Source organism: Misgurnus anguillicaudatus, chromosome 10 (genome assembly GCF_027580225.2).
Source record: "Misgurnus anguillicaudatus chromosome 10, ASM2758022v2, whole genome shotgun sequence".
NCBI classification, from domain to species: Eukaryota; Metazoa; Chordata; class Actinopteri; order Cypriniformes; family Cobitidae; genus Misgurnus; species Misgurnus anguillicaudatus.
In genome coordinates this window covers 23,156,778-23,179,399 of record NC_073346.2, presented here as the reverse complement: position 1 = coordinate 23,179,399, position 22,622 = coordinate 23,156,778, and the positions used below count along the sequence as shown (strand labels likewise).

Genomic DNA, 22,622 nt, shown 5'->3' with positions numbered 1-22,622 from the left:
AAAAGAAACTGCAGTGTCAACGTGGCCATCGTTTTTTCAGTTCTTAATTCTCCTAAACAAAAACCTGCTAAATTACTGATGGATTGGACCGACTCCTCTTTGCACAAGAAACCCAGAAAAGATGATTCAAATGGGAGTTAAGTTAACACCCTGGTACTCATAAACAGTCTTGGGGGTAACGCATTACAAGTAACGTGCATTACGTAATAATATTAATTTTCTGAAGTAACGTGTAAAGTAATGCATTACTTTATAAATGTACACATTAATATTAGAGTTACTTTTTTAAAAAAGTTATGTGAGTTACTTTTCAGTTTAATTCATTTGATAAAAAAGTAATGTACTAAATTAAACTGAATGTAGTCACATAGAATTACGCACTCTTATGCGTGCGCGCCTAATGCCGAGTTCAGACGGCATGATTTTCAAACTAGTCGGGTCACAGATGTGCATGATGGATTGGCGAGAGGGGGTTCCACACTGCATGACTTTACCGTAGGAAGAATTGCCGACAACTTTGTCCCGGTCTGCAAACTACATCTCACAACTAGGGCTGTGCCGGTTTCAGAATTGGTGATGACGGTTATGACGCGAGTCAAATGTGACGGTTCGTCACATAACCGTCTGGGGGGGGGGGTTGCTTGTTTAAATGCTCGTGGATTGACGCGAAAGTGTCATTTTACCATAAAATCATGAATGTCATGCCAAGTGTGTTTTAAACAGTAATGAAATTTAACAGAAAGCAATTAAATATTTAAAAAACACTGTTGCCAGAAGACTGCGCTGTCACTCTCTGCCCAGCATAAATGAATCCTCTATCTATCATTATCTTAATAATCTTCAGAGAAACAGATTTGTGCCATGGGCTTTTAATGTCTATTATTGTGTCTATATCTATCATTACACGGACCAGAACAGCACAAAAACAATGTGGATTAAAAAGCGCCTTGAAGAGGTTTTGCTCATAAATGCATGTAAAATAAAGTAATGTGAACTTGAGATTGTTATACTGTTATTAACTGCGCCGTATGCGCTGCAAACGCAGCCGGTGTAAAAGCACAATGGCCACGCGCGGCAAACGTTCTCCGCATACGCGCTGCTCAGTGCTCATGCTTGCGATGTGAAACCAGCATTTGAATAAACTAAACACTGATTAGCTACTTGTTCTACGTTTATTTACAATTAACAGCAAGACAACTAGCAGTGAATGTGCTTTCAGGAGAGTTAGTAGATTAACATGGGAGGATTTGAACTTGAAAAGCGGGCGGAGCCTTTCTGCGGTTAAAACATATTATGGTCGTTCATGTTTATTTGAATAATTATTTATTGTTTATTTAAATAGAAGGAAGAGATGATTTGAAAGGAGAGACTTTGTTTAATATGTTTAATCTCAAAAGTAACCAAAAAGTGCCCTGGTCTCTCCAGTATGTCAGCGTGTTGTCAGTGTCTGCTCCGCTCTGTATTTTTCATTGCGTGACGTGATAACATGGTGGGGCGTGTAACACAGACTGTTGACAATTGTTTTTAATTAGAATTTAAACATTCTTTATGATATATATATATATATATATATATATATATATATATATATATATATATATATATATATATATATATATATATTTAATATTTTAATAACACGGTTTTGTCGGTTATAGAGTTTTAATGACGGTGTTCAACTATAACCGTCGGTCTCACGGTTATATAATAACCGTCACACCCCTACTCACAACCAAACGCACGGGAGAAGTGACGCGAAGGGAACAACGCGAGGTCACGTGCAAGACCGGAGTTCTCATGTGAGACTTGTATTATTATTAAAAATGGTAGCCCACAAGAAGCTCACCATACAAATTGCATGATGTGTGCTCATTTGCAGCAGAAAGAAGAAGAAATAAAGATTATGAAGGAGGAAATGGTAATAATTGGTAATAAAAAGTACCTTTTTCATAAACACTGCTTATAAAAATAACAGAAATTGTGTTGTTGGTAGTGAAAGAAAAACAAAGACGTTTCAGATCCAGACCAGCACCTGCAAATGCTGAAATTACATCACATCCTATGTAAAATAATTATAGACATAATTAGGCAGTCACTCAATGCAACTACTGTACCTCTGAGCAGACAACATACACACAGACTCATCAGATATCATAGCACCGCTGTGATTGTTCTTTTGAGGTTCTGAGTTTCGATTCCTGTGTTACTTCCTGCAGGGGCATCTTAAGGTGCTTTCACATCATGCACTATTTACGCTGTTACCTAATGATACAACACAAGAGCCACTTGCGTTTACGTGTATATGTTTGTGTGTGTTACATGCAAAAGGAGGCCAAATTCCTTTTCAGCATGCTAGATAGATGTCGGTCACACAACCGGCCCCCTCACATGAAACACAAATGACATGAGAGAAAAGTGCTGAGCGGAAAAGGCCACAGGAACAGAAAGAGCATGCAGGCAGGCGCAGACAGTCCTTTAACCCAGTGTGTGGCAGGAAAACAGATGGGTGCACGAACACGCAAACATACACACAACCTGACCGCCTTCACACAAGCATGTTGAGATGCAAGACGGGAGGGTAATTTACTTCCTTTGGCTGGTGTCGTCTGTTCGAGGAAAGCCAATTAAAGCCTTTCTTCAGCCTCTTTTTTTGTCCTTTACTCTTTCACCTTGGTTTTCTCCATATTTAAATATGATGTTAGTTTCTACAGATGCATATTAGTACAAATAAGATATACTATATTGAGATATTATAATAAATATTATATCTCAATGTTTATTCTCAATATGTACTATACTAGTAAAAACAGAGTACACATTTACACTCACCTAAAAGATGATTAGGAACACCATACTAATACTGTGTTTGACCCGCTTTTGCCTTTAGAAATGCCTTAATTCTATGTGGCACTGATTCAACAAGGTGCTGAAAGCCTTCTTTAGAAATGTTGGCCCATATTGATTGGATAGAATCTTGCAGTTGATAGAGATTTGTGGGATGCACATCCAAGGTACGAAGCTCCTGTTCCACCACATCCCAAATATGCTCTATTGGGTTGAGATCTGGTGACTGTGGGGGCCATTTTAGTACAGTGAACTCATTGTTATGTTCAAGAAACCAATTTGAAATGGTTCGAGCTTTGTGACATTATCCTGCTGGAAGTAGCCATCAGGGATGCGTACATTGTAGTTATAAAGGGATGGACATGGTCAGAAACAATGCTCAGGTAGGCTGTGGCATTTAAACGATGCCCAATTGGCACTAAGGGGCCTAAAGTGTGCCAAGAAAACATCCCTCACACCATTAAACCACCTTCACCAGCCTGCACAGTGGTAACAAGGCATGATGGATCCATGTTCTCATTCTGTTTATGACAAATTATGGAAAGAGGACCATGTTTTATAGATCCATGTCTGGTTGGAATATTTTGCCCAGAGACATTGTTAATGCACAGAGTAAACATCAGTTTAAAGTTATTTTAAAAAGGTATTTTTCATGAATTAAAGTGTCTTGCAAATGGTAAACTTTTGTTTCGTGATAAATTATTTGCTTACAGTGTTATGACCAAATTGTATTATTGTGATGAAGATTATTTCATATTTTATAATTATACTTAAACTAGGTCTGGGTGTGTATGAGTGCGTTTATGGATTTGTATGTAGGTATGTGTGAGTAGGGGTGTGGGTTTTTTTTGCATTAGTGTTTTTGTTTAGTTTTTTTTTTTGTAATGTATTGAATATTAAAAGTGTAAAAGTTCTGTAGATGATATGTATTATTGTATTGACTCCAGGAAGAGTTGTTGCTTGTGTGCAGCTAATGGAGCTCAAAATAAAATAAATTCTGATTCCATCTGAATGTCTCAACAGAAACTGAGACTCATCAGACCAGGCAACATTTTTCCAGTCTTCAACTGTCCAATTTTGGTGAGCTCGTGCAAATTGTAGCCTCTTTTTCCTATTTGTAGTGGAGATGAGTGGTACCCGGTGGGGTCTTCTGCTGTTGTAGCCCATCCGCCTCAAGGTTGTGCGTGGTGTGGCTTTGCAAATGCTTTGCTGCATACCTCGGTTGTAATGAGTGGTTATTTCAGTCAAAGTTGCTCTTCTATCAGCTTGAATCAGTCATGTATATGTATCCATGTTTGTTTTGTCTTGTCTTGTAAAATATTGTGTTTATGTCTTAGTAATAATAATAATAATTACTATTATTATTAAATTATTGAAATGGGAGGAGCCTAATAAAACCCAATTAAAAATCATTGTGACATCAAAATTGATTTATTGTAAATTTTATGACTAGTCAAAATATCGTCCAGCTACAGTTGTTAATCTCCTGCAATTTCATTTCAATAACATTTTTAAAACAATGTGAGATTAACAAAGCCATCTATAGGCAAAAACATGCTAAGACCCGTTCTGCATCATTGAATTATGAATGATGTATATTAGATTAGCAAACCCCATAGAGCGGGCAGAAAAATGAATTATGAGGTTGATGGTATTACAACAGGAATAGGTCATATACCAGGCAAGCTCTGCTTTATCAGATTTTAGCTCAAATAACATCCAAGCCAACCGCATTAGTGGACATACACAGTACAGATATTGAAGAACGGTTTGCATGCAGCAGTCAACGCTCTTAGTATGCAGCACTACAGGTACTACAATGTGAATTATGTTTGAGTTACAATCCAATGTTTGTGCGAGGGGGTAAGTAAATTTGACAATTTAGTATGCTTGCACTTGTCCAGTTTAAATATGCATTATGCAAACCAAGGGATCAAAACGGGGCAAATAGAGTATGGACATTGGACTATATGAGCATACATTTTATCTTGCTCTCTCCTGACTTCGGTCAGCAGGGCCATGAAGACTATATGGTGCATGACTGTAAGGCTCCCTTCAAACTGACAATGTGTCTGAAATTGCCACTTCCATACAACATGGCAGATGAAAATCAGTATGCAAGGTGAGTAGCTGGGTCCATGAGGCCACATGAGCTGAGGAGCCACCAAAACAAAAAATTGAATAAAATACCTGAAGTCTATGAACCGGGCGACTCTTTGAGTGATGTAGGTGCCATGAAATGCATTCCTAGTGTTTAATTCACAGTGTTTTTCTTTGGCAAAATTTTTACTTCACTACATTTCATAAAACAAGTAAATTTTAACATTAAAAGTACTTAAGTATTAAAAGCTATTTATTGTGAAATGTACTTGAATAAGAAGTATGATATAATTAGGGTTCCAACACCTTAGTTAACTTTAAATTCAAGGACCTTTCAAAGACTTTCAAGGTCCAATACCCTCAAATTCAAGGACTAAATGTGGGGACACGTTTCAAGTGAGAGCAAGGTTACATTGTGTTACCTTTTAAGATACTTTGTTACAGTTCCCTTTTGAGGGAATTCGGGCTGCGTCACTGTGGTGAGACTTTGGGGATGCCTCCAAGAGTAAGTGTGTCTTAATGTGGATATTAAATTCAACCAATGGTGAGGCTTAACGACAAAGACAGGGTGACGCGGGAGCCAGGAAGTATATTGCTATCTGAAATATTGCCAAGACTGCGTTACAGGGACGCAGGAAGTATGGCAAGGGAGACGCAGCGTCTCGTTCCCTTCTCAGGGAACAACAGTTACATACGTAACCCGAGACGTTTTTATGTGTCAAACACAACTATGCAAAAAAGCATTTTGGTATGAATCAACATTCGCATACAGAAGATATAAACATTTAAAGCCAACAGTTAAGCATGTGTGCTTAAAAAGTCTAGAATTTAATGATATTATCCTACACTACACAGGGAATAATATAGATTTTTTTCTAGAAAACTTCTTGCATTAAATAGATTCAAGCACTTTCAATGACCTGTATCTATGTATGTACATTTTCAAAAACTTCCCAGTGCCTTGAATTTCCCCCCCCCAGATTCACAAACTTTCAAGGATTTCAAGGACCCATGGGAAACCTGTATAATGCTTCAAAATGTATATAAGTAAAAGTAAAAAACCCAAATAAACTACAGATACGCGAGTACTTTACACCTCTGACTATCAGAGTATGCCATTTCAGCCGCAGCGTGAGACCAATTTTAGACTAAAGTATAAAAAATGCTAAAGTATTAAGACACTCTCTGGACAGATATTCAGAAATCTTGGACTTCGGAGTAGGGCTGCACGATTCATTCTAAAATGCGAATCACGTTTTTTCTCCATGGGAATTGAGATCCCGATTCTCTCACCCGATTCTCTTTTTTAACAAAAACATTTTGCACTTAACTTAAAAAAAAATATGTGCTACAGGACTTTCAGTTATAATAATGTCTCTTTTAAAAGTCTCTTTTCCTTATTTTAGACCCCTTAAAATTTAGAGTAATTTAAAATATATTAGCTGTTAAATAGCACCTATGCTTTTTGTACTATCGATCTGGCCAACCTTAAAACTTTAAAAACACTAAACCTTTAAAAGACTAAACAATCGACATTTTGAGGCATCAGAGAGAAACATGTTACAATGTTCCCCTCGTGCTAAAAACCCTTTATAATGGGGAAGTTGTGGTGGTGACACAGAGGCCGTTTCTCAATCTGAAGGCTGCAGCCTCTGGAGGTCGCATTTCTAAGATGCGCATCATAATTTCAGAATATTAACAATTAACGTTATAAAGTTGACTACTATTTTTAGTTAAATATAAATTGTTGTAGTATGTTTATGACTTGCGAATGTAATCCTCCGTTAACTGGAATGAACCAGTCTTGATGACGTATGCAGCCTGCAGATGCGACCTCCGGAGGCTGTAGCCTTCCTATTTAGAAACGTCTAGAGGTAAATAACTTCCTTGCCTTCTTTCGGAACCAAAGTTGTTGCATCGTCACTTTCTCCGTCGCCATCAGGATTTTCTACAACGACGCTCAGTTATCCTCTTTTTTGTGAAAATTGCCGCTCCAAATACAACAAGTAAACGACTGTGTTTAGGTCTGCCGCCTTGTAATACGTCACGCGAGTGACAGCGGAACGCCGCAAATGAGATGAGAGAGGAGAGAAACGATCGGGTGTGATTGGTGAATGAATGAATGGTTTGGGTTTTACCCTGTATGAGTGTGGGTTAGCAAGTTTGACTGATATTATAGCAACTTGGATTGTAATGTAAATACTGAACACGTGAACGGAGCATCTGAATACAGGGAAATACTGTAAGTGAATCGCCGTCATTTAAAATGAAGATCGCATTTATGTATGAATCGAGATTTTTATTCTTCTTCGATTAATCGTGCAGCCTTACTTCTGAGGGGATAAAAAGTCATCAGTTTACCTCTTTTATACCCACACATACACATTCTTGGCAAGAAGCTTTGAAATATTCCCTCAGTCACTGCTGTACTAAATAGCTTTTACACATTAAATATAATTAACACTACCAGTTAAAAGCATTTCCTGCTACAACCTACACACTTAACACAGCACTGTATTTTCTTTTAAGACTCATACCAGCACACAAACACCGACTGATAACATACACTTGTCAAAGTTACAAAGAAGGTATTAACAAAATGCAAACTGTGCTTTCTCTTTGACAAGGGGGTCTGCTTTTCCATTTAGTGCCTCACATATTGCTTTTATCTGAACCCATTATAACTTAGAAAAAATTTGCAGAGAGAGAGAGAGAGACAGAAGAGAAAAGACAGAGAGAGAGAGAGAGAGAGAAGTAAGATAAATTATAAAATGATAATTCATGTTTTCAGAAGGTGTCGAAAGTTGTTAATAATATTAAATCTGAATAAGTGTGTGTTTGTGTGTGTGATAAAATCTCAAAGACAAAATCCGGCTTCAAGCAGGATGTAGGCGCCAGACTTAGTTCCAGAATTAACACACGACAAAGATACGGTCATGCATAAAGAACTAACACAAGCATACCCACACCGGCCGGGGGACAGGCAAACCTTTCTTGGCTGTTTAACAGACCCGGTCCAGTTATCCACGAAAGCTCAAGTCCTCTAATGACTCCTACAGTGCAAGTCCAGCTATTCTTATATTGAGACGTCCGAGCTTCTGTAAAACGCTATCGGCAATGTGTGGGAGTCATTCCTGTCTAAACTATCTGTCTCTGCCCAGTGTGGTTTAAACGTCACATACCGTAACAAGACACAAGTGTGTGTAGGCCCATAACTGAACATTATCTGCTAACCATGTAACAATATTCTCTTTTCTCTATTCACGTAAAAACCAACGTTCCTTAAATAAACATGCTTGAGTAAAGACGGATGAAGAGGTGGAAGAAAAGAAAGAAAGCAGGATATGCAGATGAAGAAATGGATGACTTTAACTTTCCCATTAATCCCATGTGTGTTTTTGTGGGTTGGGCCTGCTGGTAATGTGCAGTGTAATGGGACATGTCCTGGTCCACGTTTTAAGAGGTCAGCAGAATTACCCACAATGCAACTATAGCATCTAATTTCAGACACCGGCAATGAGCGGTGATGTCAGATGCGAGTGCGCCGAAGGGCTGGAAATAGACTGACACAGTGAACAGGAAACTCTCAAGGTTCCTCTGCTCTATTTTGAAGACAGCTGAAAGACAGCAGTTTTCTTTAGGAAACCGTGTTAAATTAAGATGACCATACGTCCACTTTTCCCACAGAAATGTCCTCTTTTTGACCTTAAAAAAATGCATCAGAGCAGGATTTTTAAATCACCCAAAATGTTCACCATTCATTGTGTACATGTTTTGCATTGTGTATCTTAATCATGAGCCTCAGCACCATGGCATATGAAAGCGGATCAATAATGACCATGTCTGTCTCGTACAGAAAAATGATCACAAAGCATTTGTGTGGCATGATGTCCAAATACCTCCCTCCCCCCAGTCTGCATATACAGTATAACTTCCACTTCCTCTCTCAGATGATTACACGTCTCGGGCACAACTTCTTTCAAACCAGCACAACTAACAAACACATATACACAACTTGGGGGAAACAGAACAACAGAATGAAGCAAGAGAGACACCGAGATGGAGGTGTGCTGCAAAAACTGCATGCAAAGCAGAAAACAAACACAAATTGATTACCAATGCAAAGCCAGACTGTAAGAGCAAGTTAAATTAAATACTTCAATTTGCAATCATTCAGCCATTTTGTGGCATTAGTCTGATCAATGAGCACTACTGACAATTTAAAAGATAGGAGTGCGACTGACACATAAGCTCATTTAAAATGTGCAAGGACACCACGCTGTCTTTTAGCACACACACATTACACCATACTGGAAAAACATGCTTTTCAAAATTACACCATGCTTTTCAAAATTACGTGAATGCAAAATAAATTACTCGCCTTTTAGGAGCAAGCTGTGAGAGAAATCGTGTTACAATGTGTTACAACTCTTTCCGCTTCAGACACCAAAATTGTTTGGTTAGCGCACCATCGTCAAAATGAATTAATTATGTGTTGCGAGTAAAACTGAGATAAAACTGATTCATATTACGGAGACCGGTCATGACCACAGAATTACTGATTGTATGCTGTGTATTTTCTTGTATACCTGCTGAACTGAGGTCAGTGGAGCAAGGGTCTGGTGTCCTTTAGCACAGGGGCTCCAGCTGAGGGGAGGAGCTTGCGGTCCCACCACAGAAACCTGCTACTCGCGCATGCTCCCTGTAATACACAAAAAAGATAACGTGTTAGAGATATTAGCCAGCAAGGTTGAATTTGCTAGACATTAACAGTTCATCACAATGTTTATATTATTAGATATGCACCGTTATATCGTCCAATAATCTGTATTGATCGATTAAAGCTTTTTTCAATAGTTTAAAAACAACCGATAGTCATTGATGTCTGATAGTGGTCGACCGATGTGGGTTTTTTGATTGCAGATGCCGATATTAAGAAAGCAATGTGGCCGATTGGCAGATATAAGGCTGATATTTTTAAAATATTTATAACTGAGAAACATACAAACAATTAGTGAAAATAAATTATCATTTATTTTGCATAAAATTTATGCAATATAATATAAATTGTAATAAGGTAAATAATTACTGCTTCCTTAATCCAACAAAAGATTATGTATAATTAATGACAAAAACAATATTTAATTCCTTAAAATTAACAAAAAAATAGCATGAAGTTAATGTACTAATGGCGCTTTTCCATTGCATAGTACCCCATGGTTTAGTTTAGTTTGGGTCGGGTCAGCTCACCTCACTTTGGCTTGGTTAGCTTTTCCATCGAGTTTGGTATCACTTCGCAGTGGGAGGGATCATAGACGTGTTGTTATATTTGCACTGTGACATCATACAAGTGAGAGCGTCGTTGCAAATTCCCATACATTTATTTATTTCTCAGTCCACCACAAAATTAAAATTGGCCACCACAAATAGATGTTTGCACATCGCGTTTATCACTACCTCTGTCTCACGTGACAGTTTCTGTTTAAACACCGGTGGCGTCAGTAGTTGACGCACTCCGCTAAGCCTCATTGAAGTTGCATTTAAGCATATATAATGCTGACGTGCTCGTTGCGAATGTTCCTCCACAAACTGCAAGTTTGGAAAAAAGTTTGGTGTTCCTGATTCTCAACCTGTGGATGTTTTTCATCGCTAAAAAGGGAGTTTGGGAACTTATAGCAGAGCACAGATGACAACATGTTTGCTCGAGACAGCGCAAGCTAGCACTAAAGGTAAAGCTAATCTTTTGCATTATAGCAATGACGCAAGTAGTGACGATTCTCTCAGACCAATCAGTGATCTACTGTGTTTTCGCGTCATATTTGCTATCAGCTCGGGTCGCTTGGAACCCCAACCGAGGTGGAACGAAAAAAGGTATCGGGTACTACGTACTGCACCCAATGGAAAAGCTCCCAAAAGTAAGCTGACCCGACCCAAACTAAACCAAACCGTGGGGTACTATGAAATGGAAAAGCGCCATAAGTAAGAGGTTGTGTCACTTTCTTAAAGATAAAGTAAAAAATATATTATTAGACCAAAAAATTATCTATCGGCCGATATATCGGTCCCTGCAATATATCGGCTGACAACTATATCCTGTAAATCAAAAGAGAACAGGAAAATTGTGATCAGTTGTGTTTAAACGTGGTCTCAATGTTTCTTCCAAACTTGTTAAAAAACAAATGAGAAAATTGTTAAATAAATACCTTAGGAATACAAAGTTTTAAAAATATTGTATAATGTATGGGTAAAATTAGGGGTGCACCGAAATTTCGGTCTGCAAAAATTTCGGCCGAAAATGGCATTATCGGTTTCGGGCCAAAATAAAAAATCCAGCCAAAAATGTCAACCGAAAATGAATGTCAACCGCGCTCCTCCCATCCGTGCGCTAGCGCTTGGGTTTCACTCACGGTGATCAGTCATCACCCGCCCCTCCCCTTCGTGCTCAAGCAGGTTTCACTCACGGTCGAGCTGTTTGCACGCGTCTGCAAAGATTAAGCATGTCTTGATGTGTAAACTTTAGAGAGATTTGCGCTAATGTGTCTCATACTGTAATCCATTAACGTACATTTGGTGAATAAAGCAACGAAACACAACGTGCGTTTTTATGTGGAGCGACTGTTGCGCTGTTTGGGATTCACCCTCCTTCTCTGTTTGTGCGCGCGCATTTAAGTGCCCTCAATAGTGCACGAGAGAGACGCGATTAAAAAAAAAACAAGCAAACATAAAATCTCTCTGTTATTGACAGGGCACATATAAACAAAATGATCTCCACAGTATTCTTTTTCTAATAAAAACATTTGTTTTAATGTCTTAAGTGTATGTATAGATTACAGTCAGATTGTGTCATTAATGTTAATCAAACAACCCATGACAAGAGACAAATAGCTCTAAAAAAAATATATATTTAATTTATTGTGTTATGGTTCATTAAATTAGATTTCTGTACGTAATGCTGTTTTCAGACCTTATTAATGTACAACTTTGTTCTTTTTTATAAATGTTTGCAATTTCTTTATTGTTTATTAGATTTTTCCCACCTGCTTTTTGCTGATCCGAAAAATACTTTGATCTTTGCCTCAAAAACTGTAATGTGATCCGAACTGTGAGTTTTTTGATCCATCACACACCCCTAGTAAAGTTAGTACACAGTGATAGAAATAAATGCAATTGTACTAATAATTGGCATAATAATTTCTTTCAGTGTTTCGGTTTTTCGGCCTTGGTTTCCTTTATTCGATTTTCGGTTTCGGCCAAGAATTTTCATTTCGGTGCATCCCTAGGTAAAATAATTTAGATTTGGGTAAATTTGATGAGAAATCTAATGTTCATATTGAATTATTCAATATGGACTTTTGATGACAGACAGACTTGGCAAAAAAAGATCTCATCTAATTTTTCGATCTTATGGGCATGTTTAAGGCTTATGCCACAACCACTGAACCACAGCTCTTGTTTTTTGTATGTGAACAACAGTAAATATAATCAGACCATAGTTTCACAGAATAGTTCAGATCATTGTCGCATATTTTAATTTTAAAAAGGATCCTGGAGAAATGACAAGTACAACCAGCGATTAACTTCCAGACTCAAGGGAAATCAAAAATCACTCGATGAGAATGAATAAGCATGTGATATTCTGAGCATAAAATCATTTGACAGAAATCCTAAAGATAAAATCAGTTTCAGACAAATCAGTTTGTGCTTCTAAACCTAATATATTCAGCTTGTTTCCTCATTTTCACCCTCTCCTGCATTCTGGAGTGAAGTGCGCGTGTAGGTAGAGATGAAGTCAGAATCATTTGTTCTGTGTTATTCTTTAACACTCAGCTCAGGGTTACAACATTGATTAGAATATCAGCATTCAGTCCAACATCTCTATCAGTGGAGGTTTGACTCAAAGTGAGCTGATGGTCACCCAGCTGACACACTTCATCTAAAGCACTTTCAACCCCACCAAAGTGTACCGACCCTTCCACAGACCACCAAACAATACTATGTGCATGTTTGTGTGTATGAGATTAGACAAACCTGCATTATGATGTCTCAGAAGTGTGCGAGACAGCTAGCGTAAGCGTCTTTTCAAAATTAAAGATTCACATTTACTGTCGGCATGTCAACACAGCAAGTCAGCAACAACACTCTTTTAAATCCTTTTATGTAATAAACACTTAATTTAACATTCTACACACGTATTTAGATGTTTTCCTGAATGCCACTTTTTAGGCCCAGTTCACACCTGCTATTTGGTCTCAAGGGGGTGATGCTAAAAACAGGTTTCAGCCGTTCACTTTCACAATTTATTGGTAGTCGAAAACGCATCGACCGGATTGCTTTTGTGGTGTGGACGCTCATGTGGTCGAATCTGTTCGGGCAACCCTTACAAAAATTAACCCTGGTTAAAAAAAACATGGTTTTGCTAATAGTAATCAATACACGAAAAAAATCATGGTTACTACACCACCAAAAAAACATGGTTACTTTTCCTAAGGGCAGACCGTCTACTGACATAATGTACAAACATACTGCACAATGTTTTTCCATCAGTTCTGACTTCTAGCACGAACCCACTGTGTTCGACGCAGTCTTTAGGCTATAGTTGCTAAAACAAAGCTGCTTCACATCACGTCTTTCATTTTCGTTTCATTTTGTAAACATATGAAAGTTAGGCCTGGAGTATAGTCTGTTTTTTACGTGTGTACAAAACGTAAGCACACGGTCGCACACACAGCCTTAGTTGCAAGGTATCGTTTATTTGACTTGTACGTCGTCTACACATGTGCATTGCGACAAAATGCAATAAATTCCCTTGGGCTACATACTACATACACCTGTAGGCGCATGTGTGACCCAACTGTACAATGTACGGTTTCAAACATCCGGCAATGCACGTATAGTACGCACACACTCTTCTGATGACAAAAATTGTGTCACGCGCACTGTACGTGCACACCTGCGTACACGTAAAAAATGGACTATACTACTGGCATAATAGTGCACATTAACCTTAAACCATAATTTCTCTTGCTCGTGTTTTAATGAAAGTAGAGGGACCCGCCTATCCCCTCGAAGTATTCAGGATAGATGCGGATGAACGGGGACAAGAGAGACGCCAGGTGTGAACGAGCATGCATCGCTCTCATCTACTTGTGATCTGATTGACCATAACGCATCTTAATACCAGGTTTAAACAGGGTCTTGGATAAAGTTTCTTGCAACCAAACATTCACAGTTTGCTTTTTCTGCTCTCCAACCTGTACAAAAATGAAAACAGGCAAGTGTTGTTACTGTACTCTTGGGACGTCTAACATTATTTAATATCTGTTATGACTGGTTACACTTTTGGCATGTGAAATGAGTAAACACCCTTCCCAAACTGCTGAAAACAGTGTGGGTGTTGAAAGGCGATGTAAATGAGAATATGTTGTTAATTTGCTGATAGCTTGTTCTGAATACGACTTAGCTTCCAGCTTAGTTTCCATAAATTATTTGGGTGACTGAGAAATGAGCTTTGCAATGTGAACATTTCAAAATAATAACTGTAAGAGTGCTATGAGAAGCAATGAACCCATATTTACATATGCAAAGACACTCAGACCAACAGCTAGCAGCATTTCTACGGTTTGTCTACATAAGATGCACAGTGTTGGGTAAGTTACTCCAAAAAGTAAATATACTAGTTTTTAATTACATCTTCAATCATGTAATTAGATTACTGTACAAATGCGTCTCTCCAAAAAGTATTTAATTACTTATTACTTTCTAAATCCTATTTCGTAAATGATACAAAGATAGGCTTGAAATGGCTTGAATTAATCATATAAAAGAACATACATTATTCTGGTCACACTTTTTAAGGACCAACTCTCACTATTAACTATTAACTATTTTTGCCTCAATATAGTCCTAATTACTGCTTATTAATACTTAGTAAAGTAGTTGTTAAGTTTAAAGGAAAACACCACAGTTTTTCAATATTTTACTATGTTCGTACCTCATAAGCCATAAGAATGAATGGGGCTAGGCTAAATGCTAACACATTCACGACACGCTGTACAAAGATTAAAAGTGCACGCATCGAAAAAAGATAAGTATGTATTAATTCGTGCCACAAATTAATAAGTTGAGGTAAGAACATAGTAAAATATTGAAAAACTGTGGGGTTTTCCTTTAAGTATTTGTAGAAATTGGGTATTATTAAGGATGGAGAATAAGTTCTTGCAGAATCCGATATTAATATTTGCTTTTTAAGTATTAATTAACAGCCAATATCTCAGTAATATTAATGCTAATAATAACCAACTAGTTAATAGTGAGAATTGTAAACTACACTAAAGTGTTACCATTATTAACTCACCAAAGTATTTAAAGTGAGAAGGATACATAAAGCATGCATTAGACTTTAAATGTTGATGTTAAATCCCCTACTGTATTATATTGAATTGATCTACAGTCTATATACAGTATTAGGGCTGCACGATAAATCGCATGTGTTTGTCACGCGCGTCTCGTCGGTGATGCCGGTTCCTTGATTAGTATTAAATCGCCAACAACTGCTTTCAGATGGCGCGACATTAACTGCACAGAGCCGTAGTTCCCTGACAAGCTGGGCCATATCGCATACATATCGCAGGTGATATGTCCGCGATAATTAATGCGAATTGCCCCGATTGTCAGTGAACTACGGCTCTGTGTAGTTAAAGCTGCTCCATCTGAAAACAGCTGATGGCAATTTAATACTAATCAAGGAACCGTCATTACTGAGGAGATGCGCGTGACAAACACATGCGATATATCGTGCAGCCCTATACAGTACTTAGTTCAATTACTTCAGAAGTAACTTTAAATAAATTACTGGAAAAATAAGAGTAGTCCCTTACTAGGAAAAAGTAATTAAATTACAGTAACTAATTACTTAGTAACTAGTTACACCCAACACTGGACGCACAACACACCCCCTGAAAACACATGCACAAACACCGCATTCCTCAATAAAGATCAATTCAGCAAGTCTCCTGGTTCGATTTGACCATAAAAGCAATCGCTCTTCCCTCTTAAATACTTTATCACCCTTTAAAAGCTGCACTTCTTATGTGAGCTGACTCTCTTCTTATAAACACACACACAATTTTACTCACTCTCTCTTTCTTACACACACGCACACATAAAGCAATATTACATTTACTGTACGCATTTGGCAGATGCTACTAACCAAAGCATCTAACTGGTGCATTCAAGCTGTATCTTTTATCAGTATATCTTCTTACAAATCAGTCCATTTCTTAGAAATCATAGAATCAAGACCTTGGCATTGCAAGCAAACTTAAAAATGGTTCGAGGTCTGATTTTGTATAGTGTGAATTGTATTGTGTGTGGTATTTGTCCTTTAAAACCCAAGCAAAATAGAGTATCTTATTGGGCAACGGTTTTATTATATAATGTGAGTGGACGCAGAGATTGAGTTTTTATTCTTCAGTGTGTAAATCGGACGTTTACAATGAAGGGAGGTGAATGGATTGCTTTTCAAGAGCTGATGTCGATGAGGCCATTCAGATATTAATCTACTCAATAGCTTCGAGAATGATTTAAAATGTAATGTTTTCGATGAATTGCTGCTTGGAGAAACATAAATTACTCAGCCCTGTCGAGAAGTCAATGCACCATGTTCTCGCTCGCCCATGCGTGCCAATGAGAAGACAGAAACGCGATATTCCTGAATAACCTTTTTTCTCTTTGGCAAACTCCTAACGGGATGTATTACAGTACACAAATTCTCTCTTTCCGAACATGCCGTCATACGTTCAGGTTTGACGCCATCAGGGCAATGTGGCAGGAAGCAGCCTTTTTTCCACTTCACAGCCTGACATTGACTTCCTGCTAATGGACCAGATCAGCTGTACAATCATCGACTCAAACCATAAGGAAATGGCACAATGTGCATGAATAAAGTGATTTCTTTCCCAGGAACTATGCAATATCAATAAAGCCTTCATTTTGGAGGTCAGTCACCACAGCAGTAGCATCAAACAATCCATGAACTCAAACAAAGGATCACAAAGTGCAAGCATCATTCACAGTGACACCTGTCAATCAAAGGCTTCAAAGACAGACTGACTTTAACCGAACACACAGGATCAAAGGACCCTCGGCGGCTTCCACAGTTATGCTGCTTATTAACATGTCAGAGTATCGTGCTAATAAAAGAGTAAAGAGGTTATTAAAGCTCCAACATTCATGACACACTTTGCTTAAGCCAGTCTCATGCAGGGTTCACACCAGATGTGGTAAAGGCGGCAAGCGCGAGTGATTTACATGTTAAGTCAATGCAAAGATGCTATTATGCTGCGTTTACACCAGCCGCGGCCCGCAGTAGAGGCGTCAAGCACGAGTGATTTCAATGTTAACTCAATGTGAAGAGAATGAGGCGTTTAGCGCGGTGCGGTAGATGCGATTCTGCCGCATTAGTGCGAATTGAGCGTCTGCCGCGAATGGTGCTTTTTGTGCATTTTGCGTTTGACACAAAATTGCGGCTGATGCCCGAGTTGAAAAATGTGAACTTTGGTGGATTTTCGCGCGGCGTTAACCAATCAGGAGTCACTCATTCAACATGGAGGAACACTTGATATTGTTCGTGAGCAGTCACCCAGAGCTATACGACAAGTTCTTATTTCTATAGAGACAGGAATAAAAAGGACCTCGCTTGGAATAGTGTCAGTGAGGACATTGGGCAACCTGGTAAGTTGTAAATACACATTTCAATTTTGAGTCACGCGATGTTTATCGACCCGCGGCTTTCCCGCCGTTTTTTCAACTATTTTCATTTTTCCCCCTATAGTAAAGATACCAAATACAAACCGATGAATGCACGATCAACATTAGCCATCTTGAAAACAGACAACCGCATAGCACTTGCCCTTCCCACAAGAAGCGGATTTCGCCTCTAACACGCGTCAAATGAATGCATTCAAAATATTCAAGCGACAAACTAGACGCGGAAGATGTGATTTGGATGACTCTACCGCGGCTGGTGTAAACGCAGCACAAGGCATCCTGTGGCGCGTATGGCGCGCTTCGCAGAAATTGAGTGTTGCCGCGAGAACTGCGAAAGTTGAAAAATCTAAACTTCAGTGGATTTCCACGCCGCGTTAACCAATCAGGACCTTGCTGTATTAGTGAGCTGATTGCAGGAAGCGAGCGGAGTGTCAGCAGAGTCGCAGAAGCCCCTCCCATGGGACATGAATTTCCACGTGAATGTCTTGAATGACTAGAATCTAACTCACGAATGAAGAGAGTAAACTCAAATGTTCAAGTGTTCAACTACGCGCGAATATCGCGTTTTTGCCGCCTCTAACGTGGCTGGTGTGAATGCCCCATTAGCTGGTCTGTTGGCTGCTTTTGAGAATCTTAGCTGTTTGAATTTGGAAACTAGCTGGACACCCAGTTAAAACCACTGAGTAAGCTTAGCCAGACTGGAAGACCAGTTAAGCAATCCAGCATAGACTTCTCTGTTAGTTTTTCCCATCAGGAAGGTCTCTAAAAAATCCTAAAATCAAGTTTATATTCTTTGTACCAGAAATTTCTGCACAAATAAAAAGGTCAACATGACAAGACATCGAAGGAAATCACAGGCTACCTGTCACTGCTAATGTAGTGAAAAAGCTAAATTTACGAGGGTTTTATAAAGTGTATGGTCGCACATGCTGTGTAATACCAGAGCTGTGTAATGTGACGGCACTCAGCCAAAAGTAATACGAAGTCTCCTTGGATTGCTTACATAAGATAAAGAAGTGTCACAGAGACCATAGCTCAGTTTTTCACAGTTGAGCATCACATACTGGGACCTTGCCTGCAATAAAGTGTGTGCGTGCGTATATATAACAACATCTGAAAATCGAAAGGCAACTAGGGAAAAGAGTGACTCTGTCTATCTGACCCAAAACCACGCCTTAGAGAATGAAAAATGTCAGTGGTGCTCAAAACACTTATGCGGTACTCAAAACAGTCTGTTAAAACATGCCAGGCATCTGTGTTTATGGACGATGTACGGAGAGGTTGCGTTTATGGATAGCGGTTTATGTGTGTGTCTGTGTGTATATGTGTGCGTGTGTGTGTTACTGACAAAACCAGAAAAATATTTCTCTTCATTAAAATGCAAGGCATGCTAGCCACAACCTCAACCAATGTAATAAACTCACTCACATCCCATCATAAACCCAACAACCATCCTCATTCTGCTACAACAGATTTCTGAAGATTTCATCACAAAAAACCCATTAAAAATCATTATTCCCAGTTAAAAAAACATTTTTCCCAGATTTGTCAACCTTTTATGACTAAATGACAAACACTTTCAAAGCTCAATTGGTAATATTGCATTAGCAGTGGTTCAATTCCCAGGAAACACACACACACACACACACAAACATTATTAAAAATGCATACCTCAAATGCACGCAAGCCACTGTGAGAAAGCCAAAGAATCTGCCAAAATGAATGTGTAAATGTAAATGAATCAACCTGTTTACTATATAAAACAACTGTTCTGTGATCAGCTCAATCGACATAGACATTAAATTAGACTTATGCAACAGCATTTTGTAGTGGTAGTGCAGAAAGTATAGACAGCAGCCATAAAGAATGCCAGATTAAATAGGAAAAAGAGATTTACTGGGATTGAGATTAGGATTATGACTGACATGAAGAAAAACTAGAGGAGGATTAATTTTGGGGCAAAACCAGAACATCAATCACCTTGTGGCTTAGTTAACTCTAAATTCAACTCCCTGAGTTTTACTCAAGCGCAATAGTCAGATAAAGTATTTAATAACTCTTAGGTTTATTTCTGTCATGCAGTTGCTGTTCTACCATAAATGCTGTCAAAGTACAAGAAGAGATCTAGAGGATTCAAGGTCACTTCTTAGTGATATTGAGCTGTTGAACAACGATTATTTTCAAATTTCTGACAAAAATGGAAGTAGCACTTGCAGATGTAAAAGTCGGCAGAAAGCTGCGGATAATAGGCAGGGCATTACGATTGGTTTTGTCTAATCCCAACTTTTTGCTAAAACAACCAAACATTTATAGAGCGTGGGTTATCGGTTTCACACGGTTCATACCTTACCAAGTTAAAGATAACCCTTGGTGTACATAATGTGACATTTCACACTGTACATTCCTAAATCCTGGGTTATCGGAATTTGCATATCTTTGCTGTCAATAGTCATGATTGGATACAACTAGGGCTGGGTATTGGCAAGGGCCTCACGATACAATACATATCACGATACATGTGTCATGGTACACCGTTTCGGGATACGATACGTTGGATTTTACGATACATTGCATACATGTTTTTTTCTTTTTTTCATCAAAATATATATATAAAGTATAGCTGAATTTTTATTGTACTTTTTTTAAGCCAAAGTGCTTTCACGTGTCAGCTTTGAAAGCTGCAGGTGTTTTTAAATTTTCTACCATTTTCTCACTCCCGCTAACTTCTGAGACATTGGCCGAATGCCGTATATGACAGACAACTAGACAGCGACAACTACAGCAGCAGCGGAGAAGGTCGTTTGACGCACACAAAGGGATTTTTAAAAAATATATATTGATAGTAGCGATTGAAATATCGATACACTATTTTTTCCATGATATCACGATAGTTAGTAGGGATGTAACGATTATTCGTGTGTCCCATAAAAATGTCTGAAATCGATTCTGAATCGCAAGGCTGCGATTAATTTTTTTCATGCGCAACTTGTGCGTGTACTACAGCATTTGGTCAGTAGGAAGTCCTTATAAATTTAAAATCATTATGAGTCGGAGTCGTTTATAACGTGCATTTAAAAAGCAACACTCGATTAAAAAAAATCTTTCAAATTATTCTTTATTATCATGAAAATACCTAAAACAATTTGAAGAACAGCGATATAAATATTCCTGTAGACATTTCCTGGAATAGCATAAGTAATACTACTTCTATGGCACAAAGGAATTTTCTGCACGAGAGCGCTCCCTGGCATTGGGATGTGCTGGGATTTCACCGTAATTCATTAAAATCCATTCATTGAGAAAACGCGCATTTTCACGGTTAATCGTTACACCCCTCATAGTTAGCCGTTTTGATATTTTTGCACAGCCCTAGATATAACGGTGTCAAACTGACTGAATAAAAAAGGCACGCTACCGCTTTAAATGACCAATTACCTTGCGCTTCCACAACTGTGCTAAACAAGTCATCATATAAATCCTTCTTGGCTGTTTTAAACCTCCTTAGATATTTTTCACTGCAATTTATGTGTTTTCCCATCACATTTGACTGTATTTTTCAATTTTCCCTCAAACGATGAAATGACTGTGTTTACACAGCATGCACAGCGAGTTTTTGTAACTGTACGCACAGCTTGTGATATGAAGTATGAGATTTCTGATTGGCTGTGCATTGAATCATACCATTTTAACCCTGCTTCACTTCGGGCTTAAATGCAGGGTTTCGAACAAAAACGACTCGGGGTTAAGCAGCACAAGGTGAAAAGCTGTTCCCTTACAACGTGGGCCAATTTACGCAGTTTGTTCAAACCCCCAACCGTAAATAATATCAACAGTAAAAGCGATGGCTTGCCTTAGCATGAATCATTAACAACTTCAGGGTGTGTTCAGCTCATAAACTAGATGACTGATTCATAAAAGAGGAAAAGTGATTCTTTATATCCTTTGACAGTAGTTCTTTCTCCAGACGAGGCTTGTAAAGAAGAATCACGTCTCTTCAATTAAACCAGTCAGACTGATGCAATAATTTTTAACTTATTCACCACAATCAGACATAAGCACATACACACCGCTCTGAATTAACACTATAGAGCTCAATGGCAAACAGAATAAAACATTTACCTCACCGCTTTTGGGTAATCCAATTTATTATGACACCTCAAACCGTGCATATAAAACTCAGTGAAAAAGTATAAAGTCAAACTCAAGTTCTTGGTTCATTTCACAACCACATCAAATTTAATTACTAATACAAAAAATAAAAAAATGGCGAACTGAGAACTCATAAAATTTAAAGTGGAAGCAGAAATGAAAGTCATTGTTGCTGTGACAAGTTAAACGGACGGAAACAAAGCCACATTCAATGACAGAACAGTAATTTAACACACGCAAGCTCTAAGTTTGATCCACCAAATTAAATCAACAATAAATTTGCTTTCAGAGCAGCTGTGCATGTGTTTGAATGTGGTGAGTGAAATGTGATTCTTCAGTTTGTCCCACAGTGATCTCAGCCATATTACTGCCAACACCCCACCCAAACGCCCATATACACACACACACACATTTTACCCCTTACTATTCACTCTCTAACCCACATTCTTTCCTTTTTTTGGTAGATTCCTCCTCCATACGACTGACAGACTCAAAGTGTTGCATGAAGAGAAGCAGGCAGAAGATTTACTTATGTAAAGCTGTTGTTGCAAAGCCAATAAAATACTGAGCATTATGACGAAAGGGTTTAAACCAAGTGTCAACTGTACATATGTTTTCATTAATAACTGTATAAATATTGGTGGGGATTATAGTTTTCAAGTAGACTTATTGAGACGGCTACCTCCACCCCAGAAACTACACCCCAGTATGACATCAAACTCATCTTCTCGCGCAGTTTCTCAGTGACAGAAGTCCCTTCT

The 22,622-nt window shown here is 38.4% G+C and overlaps 1 protein-coding gene across 4 annotated transcripts in view; it reads right to left on the bottom strand.

Annotated features, from left to right (window-relative positions):
• galnt1 (UDP-N-acetyl-alpha-D-galactosamine:polypeptide N-acetylgalactosaminyltransferase 1) overlaps positions 1–22,622 on the bottom strand; it is a 111,770-nt gene that overhangs the window by 65,207 nt on the left and 23,941 nt on the right. For 2 of the 4 annotated variants that reach the window (XM_073872145.1, XM_073872147.1), the window contains exon 2: positions 9,534–9,646. The exons of 1 other annotated variant lie outside the window; for it this stretch is intronic. The gene's annotated coding sequence lies outside the window, so the exon portion shown is untranslated. Of the gene's footprint in view, positions 1–9,325; positions 9,340–9,533; positions 9,647–22,622 lie in introns of all 4 variants that reach the window. One more of the 4 variants, XM_073872146.1, reaches the window with a different exon arrangement.